Source organism: Eucalyptus grandis, chromosome 6 (genome assembly GCF_016545825.1).
Source record: "Eucalyptus grandis isolate ANBG69807.140 chromosome 6, ASM1654582v1, whole genome shotgun sequence".
In the NCBI taxonomy this organism is placed as follows: Eukaryota; Viridiplantae; Streptophyta; class Magnoliopsida; order Myrtales; family Myrtaceae; genus Eucalyptus; species Eucalyptus grandis.
Genome location: NC_052617.1, coordinates 26,522,759 through 26,534,036, shown reverse-complemented (window position 1 = coordinate 26,534,036; position 11,278 = coordinate 26,522,759). Strand labels below are relative to the sequence as shown.

General features: G+C 38.2%; 1 long non-coding RNA gene across 1 annotated transcript; it reads right to left on the bottom strand.

Moving 5' to 3' along the window:
- Nucleotides 1–5,729: 5,729 nt before the first annotated feature.
- LOC120294683 lies at nucleotides 5,730–6,039 on the bottom strand. Its single transcript, XR_005551914.1, has 2 exons — nucleotides 6,007–6,039; nucleotides 5,730–5,902 (listed from the first exon to the last, which is right to left on the bottom strand). It is a non-coding gene; the product is annotated as an uncharacterized LOC120294683 (long non-coding RNA).
- Between the last annotated feature and the right edge of the window lie 5,239 nt (nucleotides 6,040–11,278).

The following is an 11,278-nucleotide window of genomic DNA, read 5'->3' as shown; positions in this document are numbered from 1 at the left end:
TCTGAGCTCTTCTTGCATAGCTTCAATCCAGCTTTCATCAGCCAAGGCTTCATCTACAGTTTTGGGTTCAATCTCATAAACAAGTAATAAAGCACTAGACTTTTCATGCCTTTTGGATCTGGTGCGAACTCCTTCATCAATGTTGCCAATGATGAGTTCCTTGGAATGGCTTGACTTATGGTTCTGGTTGCTAGTTGGTTTGTTAGTCTGCTGATCTTCTGCTTCAATTGAATCTTCTGGTTCATCTTGATGTTGAACTTCAGGAGTCTGAACCACTTCGGGGGAAGTAGATTTTGCAATATCTAGAGTAAGTTTAGGTTCTTCAAGTTGAGTCTAATTCAATTGATTCTACATTGAGTCTTGAAACTTGACATTCATGGATTCTTCAACAGACTGAGTTTTCTTGTTCTATACTATGTAGGCTTTGCTTGTAGTTGAGTATCCAAGGAAAAATCCTTCGTCTGATCTTTCTTCAAACTTACCAATTCGATCATTTGCATTCTTTAAAATAAAACACTTACTACCAAACACATGAAAATAAGAAACAATTGGCTTCTTTCTTTTGAATAACTCATAAGGAGTTTTCTCCAGAATAGACCTTAAGAATACTTTGTTTATAATATAACAAGATGTTGAAACTGCTTCAGTCCAAAATCGAGAGGAAATATTACCCTCTATTAAGAGTGTTCTAGCCATTTCCTGCAAATATCTATTCTTTCTTTCCACAACCCCATTTTGCTCTGGAGTATATGGAGAAGAGAAAACATGCTGAAGACCGAGTCATCACAGTATTTTGAAAAGTCTTGGTTTTCAAACTCACCTCCATGGTCTGTACGTATTCTAGTAATAGCATTACCCCTTTTCATTTTGAATTTTCTTGGCAAATTTTGAAAAGTAAGAGAATACTTCAGACTTACTTGCTAGAAAGTATACCCATGTAAAGCGAGAATAGTCATCTACGATTACTAGGCAATATTTATTTTCACCAATGCTTTGAGTTCTGGTTGGTCCAAAGAGATCCATATGCAAAAGCTGCAAAACACAATTAGTAGAAACCTGATTTATTGGTTTGAAAGAACTTCTAACATGTTTTCCCAACACACATGGTGTGCATAATTCAGATTTTTTATACTTCAGGTTGGGCAGTCCACGAACAAGCTTCTTGGAGGAGATCTTAGCAATCTGCTTTATGTTGATATGGCCAAGCTTTCTATGCCAAAGGTTTATTTCATCTTGAATGGATATTAGACATTGAGAGCTTTCAGATTTATATCTAGAAAATAAATATTCCCATGTCTTCGTCTAGTGAAAGATTGAGAGAGATCTTTACTGGTTTCCGAACATATGTCTTCTTGAAAATTAATCTTGAATCCAGTGTCACACAGTTGACTAATGCTTAGAAGATTATAATTCAAACCTTCAACCAAGGAGACATTGTTGATTGTGAGACTTCCAATTTTCGCAATTCCACATCCAACAATACTTCCTTTGTTGTTTCCACCAAAAGACACTTTTCCTCCTTTTACTTGCATAAGTTTTATAAAACAGGTTGAATCTCCTGTCATATGTCTTGAGTAGCCACCATCCAAATACCATTTAATCTTTTTCTTGATAGTGACCTGCAATCATAAAAACAACTCAAGCTTTCTTTGGTAACCACACTTTCTTGGGTCCAAGGGAGTTAGTGCAAGATTCCAATAAGAATAATCAATCTTGAAGATGATATATCCAGCCAAAAAGGTCTTCCAAAAACATGCGAATCGAATCCTTGAAGATAATCCGTCATCTGGATAAGTCTTCTTTCTTCGTCTAGAACTGTTAGTGAGGATAGACTTTAAGTCTTGAGTCTGGAGATCTTTAGACTTTGACAACAGAGTCTGAAGTTCTTCAAAATTTAACACTTGAGTCTGAAAGTCTTCAGAATAGACTGATGGAAACGTTTTATCAACTTCAAAACAATAAAGAAGTTTTCTCCAACAGCCATCACAGGGAGCTAAAAAAAAATCAAGAAAGAAGAAAAAGAGAAGAAAATGTGATTTTTTTTTTTTTTCTTTTTGTGAGGGTTCTCAATCTCTTTGTACCATTATTTTGAGAGAAGACCATCACTGTATTCTAACTTTTTCAAAGTCTAGTGGATTCGCAAGGTGTTTTTGCACTGAGACATAACGCAGGTTTGGATGAACTTCAATAACAAGATTTCTAGCATGTTCTTTTAATTTTGTTATTTATTATTAGATTTTGCATTGGTAATTGTTTGCATGCATTATTTTTCTAGAATAGACGTGCGATTTCCTAATAAATGGTACTAGAGCTTGGATTGGCTAATTGAAAACATCGAGAGTTTTTTCGGTGACGTTTGATTGAAAGTAAACAATATGGGAAAAGATAGAATCAAACTCAATAAGTTCAATAGGTAGGGTTCAGATGGTGTAAACTCCCAATCAAAGACTTTCTTTATCAAAAAGACGCCTATGCAATACCCGAGATTGCACAAGTGAATCTGACAGCAAAATGCGAATGGAAAATTCTTGATCGAAAGGCATTAGGTGCAATTCGTCTAGAGCTGACGAAAAAGATAGGGCACCACATCATGAAGGCAAACATTGCAAAAGAAGCCATAGATATTCTAATGAATATTTATGAGAAGCCGTTCACATCAAACAAGGTATTTTTGTTGAAGAAATTATCTAATAAAGGTTTGTGGCAGAGTATATTAATAGTTTCACATAGGTCAAGAGTCAATTGGAATCTATAGACATAAATCTAGGTATAAAGCTCCAAACTTTATTATTTTTATGTTCCCTTCCAAAAAGCTACAATATTGCAATGTAAGGAATTTCAAACACCATAAAGGATGATTTGACTCTAGATGATGCTGTGAGTGGCATTATGGATGAAGAGATGCAAAGGAAAGTCTTAGGTGTGTTAGGGAAATCCCTTATGATGTTTTGAATATGACAAAATAAATTAAAGGCTACTAACGTGTTTAATGGTTAAGTAATAGGCTATGCGGATGATAGAACGTGTAAAAGATATTATCAAAGTCTATACTTGGAAGAACCAGAAGACAGACCTTATGCTGAAGCTAAACTTATTCAAACTATGTCCAGACCTTAAGGCTAAATCTGTTCAGAAGCAGAATATGTTCAGACTTATGTCCAAATAGTAAAGTTTACTTTAGACGGAAGACACTCAGACTCTATTTCAATCTGAAGACACTCGAGACTCTACTTCCGACAGAACACTCTAAGAGTTTACATCTAAAACGAGACACAAGTTCAGAACGTAGTAGATTCAGAATAAAGCATGTTCAGAATGAGACAACTTGACAGAATGTAGCATAAGCCCCAAACATATAACGGCTAGTGATCTAGTTTGGATTCTACCTCAAGATAGATTTAATTGACTCAATCTAATTGATTGACAATTAGATATTGAAGACAAAAACTTTCTATACGAAGAAACTCTACTTATGGAAACCAAGATTCTGTTTGTATGGGCGATCAGAATCAATTTGGGATTCTACTTCTATCACTCAACGGCTACTAAATCTTATAGATATAAATCTATCCAATGGGTAAATTGGAAGACGATCCTCTAGATACTGCCCAACGGCTAGTTTGGAAGTAGATGAGTATTTAAGGAGATCAAGGACCGATGAACAAGTAAGAGACAGAGCGTAGAATTTATAATTCCAAAGTCTGAGCGACCTTCGATCATACACTTGTTTCTTATGAGCTTAAATGTTTGTGATCGTGAGAAAAATACCAAAAGAGTGACTTAGTGATATAGTGTGATCCACCATTGAGTGTTTGCACTCAAAGTTGTAATCTCTTGTTGATCACATAGTGGAATCCAATTAGAAGGCTGTTAGCGTGGGAGAGTGGATGTAGGCTTGATCTAAGCTGAACCACTATAAATTATGTGTTCTTATTCTCTTCCCTGAACTCCTTTATTTTGTTCATAGTTCTATTTAACTGCTAAAGTCTGAACTCACTTAAAGTCTGTTGTTCTTCAAATTCAATTTCAAAAGTAAAATATTTCTACTGTTCTTTGCAAAAAATTGTCTTTACACATATTCACCCCCCTCTAGGTGTTCATACTAGCACTTTCAATTGGTATCAGAGCCAAGTGCTCGTTTTATTAAAGTGTTTTTACTTTTGAGCTAAAGATCTTCGATGGCTAGTATCTTGGCACCAGGATTTATAGAAAGAGCAAAGCAACACCAGACCACCATATTTTGATGGAAATGAATATAAAGTTTGGAAAAATAAAATGAAAGCATTCCTAAGATCCAGAGATCCCTTACAATGGGATGTTGTTGAAAAAGGAATCAATCCCACTGCTGCTTCTACATCAAATAAAAATGGTAAAGACAAAGAAACCAAACCCCCTACTCCTATGTCTCGGACGGAGTTGTCCAAAAAAGAAGCTCTTGATGCAAAAGCCATTTATTCTTTATATTGCGTCTGTCGCGACCTAAATTTTCGGGGGGCAATCCTAAAAGTTTAAGTTAATGGATTACTAAGTCCGAAGACTTGGCACGGACCCTCCCAAGTCCTACCAATCGCGACTTGATAGAAATTAACTCATTTAAACATGCAATTATATTCAATTTGGAGCCGCCACTAACCAATTAGGGCTGGTTAGAAACCCAAGTAAAGTATGGGAGAATACTTTACTTTTGCGAACCAGAGATTCAGTAGGTCCGGGGACATGATTACGCTAGATTAGTCTAGCGCCCTTTCGGTACCTTTTATTTTAAAAATATTTTGCAGGCAATGTTGATTAATTTAAACTTAAGCTACTAACATGCAAATGGTGGTCATACGGGTGCACAATCAATAAAATAACATTCAATGAAAATGCTTATAAAAATGCATGCCCTAAACATGATTTCTAAACGACAAGACACCTAATTTTTCTTCTTTTTTATTTAAAAAAATGTTAATTATATGCAATCTTAATCTAAATTTAATATGCATGGATTTATTTTAATGACATGCGAGATGCAATTCATATGATATGACTTAAACTTATCACTATATGTATGCAATCTAATTTATATAATCCTAAATATGCATATGCTACATGATATGGGATGAATGACGTGGTAATTCTATATGCATGCTCTTTTCATGATTTTTTAATGATTTTTTTATTACACATATGCAACCTACACTAACAATGATGACATGAAATATGATCAATTATAAACTAATTTATTAACTAACCAAGGAAATGATATGACGTGGCAATATGACCTAAAATATATAACATGAATAAGCATGCAATCTATCCTAAAGCATGAAATGAGTTTATTCTATTATTTTTTTGTATTTTTCATGAAATTCAAAATTAAAGAAATGCAACGATTAAATATGCAATTTAAATTAATTAAATGACATAATTCTAATGACGAGCAATTTCTAACTAAATGAACTTAGCAATAATTACTAGATGATGAAAATTTCATAAACCTAATCCTACATGTATGATTTATTAAACCTACATGCTTTGATGCAAGATTTTGATTTTTGATTTTTGATTTTTTTTTAGTGTTTTAGTGTTTTTCCAAAACAAGTAATTATCGGACTAAACATTAAATCAAAACAATCAAGATATTCAATAAATAAATGATTAAAATAACCGAAAAAATAACCCGTTGTCTCACGAGGTTAAATTAACGATTTATTTTAAACCTAATTATCACGACAAAGAGTTCAAAATAATTAAAAATCTAATCCGAAGTCTTACGGATCAAATTAATAATTACATTGATTTAACAACCAAAATACCATCAAAAAGCCTGAAACTTAATATAATTAAAAAATTGATCCGATGTCTCTCGGATCAAATTAATAATTACAATAAGTTCGGACAAAATCCTTACGTATAATGCCTACAAAATGCCCAAATATTAATATTGACAAACCATATTCTAACTTAAACAATAATAACAAAATTTAAAATGAATAAATAATAAAATAAAGAAAAACAAACTACCTAATTTGCTTTTCTCTTTTTCTTTTGTTTTTGTTTTTCTTTTCTTGCTTTCTTCACCTACGGTTGAGCGGCTTCGGTGGATCACCGGAGGTTGGGTCGGCGGCGTTCAGAGCTCCGGCTAAGGTAGGCCCGGTGAGCCGACGGCAACAGGGGATGCGGCGCATGAATCACGTGTGGGCGGACGGCCACCGGCGTCGGCTTTGCGAATGGTAATCGGCAGATGCTCGGGCGGAGGAAAACTCGGGCGTCGGGGACTCGGAGCGGAGGGTAGCCCGGATTGGCGTCGAGCCGTGGGTGTCGCGGAGAGCGGGCTGCTACGATGGAGGTCCGCCGGTGTTGAGTGATGCTGGAGCAGCGGCGGAGGCGGCGGGTCTGCTCGGAATTGGCTAGGCTGCGGTTGCAGAGGCGCGGTCGTCGGGTGTTCGTGGCGTCGTCCGATCTTTGGGTGGCGGCTCGGGCGGCCCCAGTGCGTCGCGGGCGGAAGTCACCGGCGGGGGATTCGACAGGCTGATCGGGGACGACACGGATGGAGTGGCGAGGGCTGGCGTCGGCCTCTGGGTCGCGAGCAGCGCGACCGCGGACCGGCGTAGGCTTTCGATGCGATGGCGCTCGGAGGCAAGATCGGGGACAGCGTCGGGCGAGTCCGGCGAGGTGGCGATAGCTGCGCGAGCTGCTGGTACGGGCGTCGACGGTTGCAAGCGTTGAATGGTCGCCGTAGACAGACGCGGGCAGGGGCGGCGTTCGAGCAACAGCAGTTCCCCTTGGGCAGAGACAGAGCAAGGGCGTCGGCGTCGGGGCGAGCTTGCTGGTGCAGAGGTGCGGTGGAGCGTGGCACGGGCTGCTGAAGCGTTGTAGTGGTAGACAGATGGGCTGGTGGAGACCGGCGATGCGAGCGCTTGATGCGGGTGAAGAGAAATTCACGATTGGGCAGCAAATGTGGGGAAGAAGATGAACAGTAAATGTCCCATCACTTCCTCCCTCTCGCTTTGGCTTTTTCCTTTCCTTTTCACTTTTTCCCTCTGCAGCCGCACACTCTCCTCTGCTTTCGTACTCCCTCTTTCTCCTATTTTTTATTTTCTTCACTTTTCAATTTTTGACGAAAAGTAACCTTCACCCCCCCGAAAGGTGAAGAAGAACTCCTCTATTTATAAAGCGAAAATTCGAGTTTGTTTCGCCGGTGGAGATTTTTGCTCAACCTCTCGCCGGTGGAGATTTTCACTCAACTTCTCCAACAAATAAATGGCTCCAAAATCCGGCTGTTGAATTATTTTGAATTCAAAATTTCTTTTCAAAATTTCCCTCTAATCTTTTATTTTCTAAAAATTGAATCTAAATTTGGTGTCAACAGCTGCCCCTCTTTGAAGGGAAGATCGTAGAGGTTTCCTTCAAAGATAAATGACACCTAAATTTAAATCATGCAAAATGAATATGCAAATGCTAATTGTAATGACCCTTTTTTTTAATAAAAGAAATGGACTCAAATAAATGCAATGTCATGCAATAAAGAATGCCATGTAAATGCAATGATTTGGTCAAGAACATATATTTCAATGTGCCTATGCTTAATGAAATGCAAATGCAAAATGAATGCAAAATGAATATGGAATGTATATGCAAATGTTTTTTTTTTTTTTTTGGTAAAGGTGTATATGCAAATGTTAATAACCTCTTTTTCAAATAAATTTAATTCTTTTGAAATGCAAGGTCATGCAATAATGCAATGTAAAATGCAAAGAAGAACACGTACTGTCATACTTATCTCGGATATTCAGAAAAGTATTATTAGGTGTGAAATGATTCCTATGAGACCTAACAAACATCTGGAAATCTCTTCGATAATTGAAAGGCTCAAAGTCTGGAACTCTCATTAGATCCCAAGCACCCGGAATAACCCACCTTCAAGAAAGATAGAGTAGTTCTAGGCGTCGGTGTTACATGTCCAGGACCCGTACCATTCTACGGTCGCCTAAAATAGTAACATAACTTTACAAAGGGACTGCTTTCCTAGGACCCGTACCATTCTACGGTCGCCCAGTATGACAATGTTCAGTTGTGTCTAGGACTCGTACCATTCTACGGTTGCCTAAACCGGGGTTTACCTTCCAGGACCCGTACCATTCTACGGTCGCCTAAATAAGGAAATAGGTTTTGTCTAGGACCCGTACCATTCTACGGTCGCCTAAACGGGATTCACTTTTTAGGACCCGTACCATTCTACGGTCGCCTAAAATAGGGAATAGGTGCTGTCGAGGACCCGTACCACTCTACGGTCGCCTTGACGGAGAATTGATTTTTCGGGACCCACTACCATTCTACGGTCGCCCGAATGGGAAACTGCTTTTCCGGACCCATACCATTCTACGGTCTTTGTTAGAGCAATAAATGTTGTTTTAGGACCCGTACCATTCTACGGTCGCCTAAATTAAACTGAATCTGAAGAAAAATCTTTGGGGGATTTGGGACTCTCATCAAATCCCAAGCACCTGAAATTGCATCAAGTACTTAAAAATTCAAAACATCCGGAAATCACATCGGACGCTCGAAAAGACAAATACTTGGAAATCACATCAAGCATTTTAAAGGTTCAAATATCTCGAGTTCACACTAGACATTTGAAAATATTTTACCAAACATCCGGAAATCACATCGATGTTTGAAAATACAAATACTTGGAAGTCACATCAAGTGTTTAAAGGTTCAAACATCGGAACTCAAACTAGACATTTGAAACATTTTATAAATGGGTACTTGGAATTCTCATCAAGCACCAAGATGATGAACAAACTCGGGGTTTCAAAGACAATTTTTTTTTTTTTTTGTCTTTGAGGAAAAATTCAATGAAGGTCCATGCATGATGGCTTTATCAAGCTTCTACTGAAAAAATTATCACAATGACAATTTTCAGTTATAGTGTGAATCTCTTGAACATGTTAAATGAGACGCTTTTGGTGTGAAAAGGCTTTTTCACTCGCTCTCATTTAGGAGGGGTTATTTGTCCCGACCATTAATGCGGGAATATATCACTCAATCTTATCATTATCTTGTCAACAAGAGTTCAAATTTTCTTGCAATCAGTACGACCTTACCAATCTGAGAGGTCTTTGACAAGGATTGTAATGTGGATTTGGTCAATGGCTTAACAAAGGGATTCTTTGAGTCAAAGCAATTGAAAGAACAATTCTGTAATCATCTCCGGGTTTACAAGTCAAGAACCCTGCAAAATGAGAAAGAAATAATCTTGCTCGCACTTCTTCGAGCAATGCTTAAAACATATGAATTCCTATGTTAATTCAAGTGCCCTAATCTGAAGAGACTTTGTAAGGGACGTAACATAGGCTTGGTTCTTGGGTTTGAGAAACGAAAGGATCGTTAGGCTCAAAGATGTGTGTAATGGGTAAGAGTTGGTGATCATCTTGACATTACCACCAGTTTTCTTCGCCACGGATTGTCTTTTTGACAAATTTCTTTATTGGCTCAAGAGTTTATCATTGATGCCAATGATTGTTCAACTAGAGATCTTTTCTAAAATCATTTTCTTTGATGATAGGCATCGATCGTGCACACCGCTTTTTACATGCCCCTCAATTCACCAGTCATTTTTTTTTTCTTTTCATGGGCATTGGCCTTGCTTTTACCAGGCACACTACTTTTTCATGCCCCTTAGTTCTATTTTGATTTCAGTTCTTGCGCACAATGTGTGTGTCAAGTATACCTTAAATGACACTCGAACCTTCAAGGGTCTTCATCTGTCTCTTGCCTTGCCCCAGTGTGGGGGATGATCACCAACCGGGTTTAAAAGAAACGAAATCACAGGCTCAAGTGGGCTATGCAAAGGATATAAGTGTGTAGGATAGTGAAAGAAACGCTCTTCGTCATCCTTAGGCACTTAAATTACCACATGAATTCAATGTAAAAGCATAACTTGAAGATTAATGCAAGTGAGAGCAAGAAAATTTCCATTCATTTCACTCTCCTTCAATGTCACCTTACCTCCATTTGCCCCGATATGAGATGGTTCTTGACAGGGGTAGTATGAAAGAAGTTCTTCAAGTGTTTAGGCTCAAAGAAGGGTTAAACAATGGTTCATTGTAAAGAAATGAACTGCCCCTCATCATTTTAGTTGTCGTACTTCATGCAAGAAAACTCTTCATCTTGAAACACAAAATGTTTCCATACTCACCTCACAATGTATAGACGGGGGACTGTGTATGGGATTAGGCTTGCCTTTCACACTTCATTTAGCATGTTCAAGTAACTCGGCATCTTTCACTGAATTATCCATTTTGATAAATTTCAAGTAGAATCGACGAATTACACATAATATTCTGAAATGATAAAAATGCCATGCTCTATTCTTGCACATTAAAAGATAAAGTCAAAGATGTTAAGTGTCTGTGTCTTGCCCCTCTTTGCAAGGGAACTCATAGAGATTCCTTAAATGTGCGCAGAGCTGCACTCCGAAACATAAAGCGAGATAATTAAAAGAAACAAACAGGGTAAATTAAATGCATGCTGGAAAATTATTTTATTTTGAATTTTTTTCAAGGGAACATGAAGAAGCCCACCTTCAATTAGCTCCTTACCGTTTTCTTTTTGGTAGGATTTCATCACAGGGCTAGTTTGGTATACTTCAACATGCCCTTAAAACATGAAAAATCTCCATGCGTTTTATTGGATGAAAAGCAAATTACATTACTGAAATGAGGGAAATCCTAGAATTGAAAATGCAAATACGAAAAGCAATAAAGACTCCTGCGCAGAGGAGTGTCCTACTCTCAAGCTTCATCGATGAACAATTCAGTCATTCCTTCAAGTGTGTGCGGGATCATCTATGCCACCCCATCCATCTGGGATGATATCATGTGGGTTGAGGTAGGAGCTGGAAGGAGCTGAATACTTTACATAGTAATCGAATTTGCCACTTGGTTGCCCAGGTGTCCATCACTTCGCTTCCTTATGCATCATCTGAAACATGGTGGGCTCAGCATCAAAATTAAAAATGGCATTCACAGCTTCTGGGTGGTCAATGAGTGGGTTATTATGGATGTTCGGCTGTGCATCGCGGAATGAGACCACATTGGCATCCAAAAGATTTTGGATTTTGTGTTGCAGCGTATGGCAATCATCAACGTATGCCCCACCTCTCCCATATGATAAGCACATGTCTTGGACGGATCATAGTTGGGGAAACGTTCGGGATTAGATCGCTTAGGCTCCTTAGCGAGTAATCCTTTCTTTTGAAGGGTTGGCAAGATCTTTGACAATGGCTTAG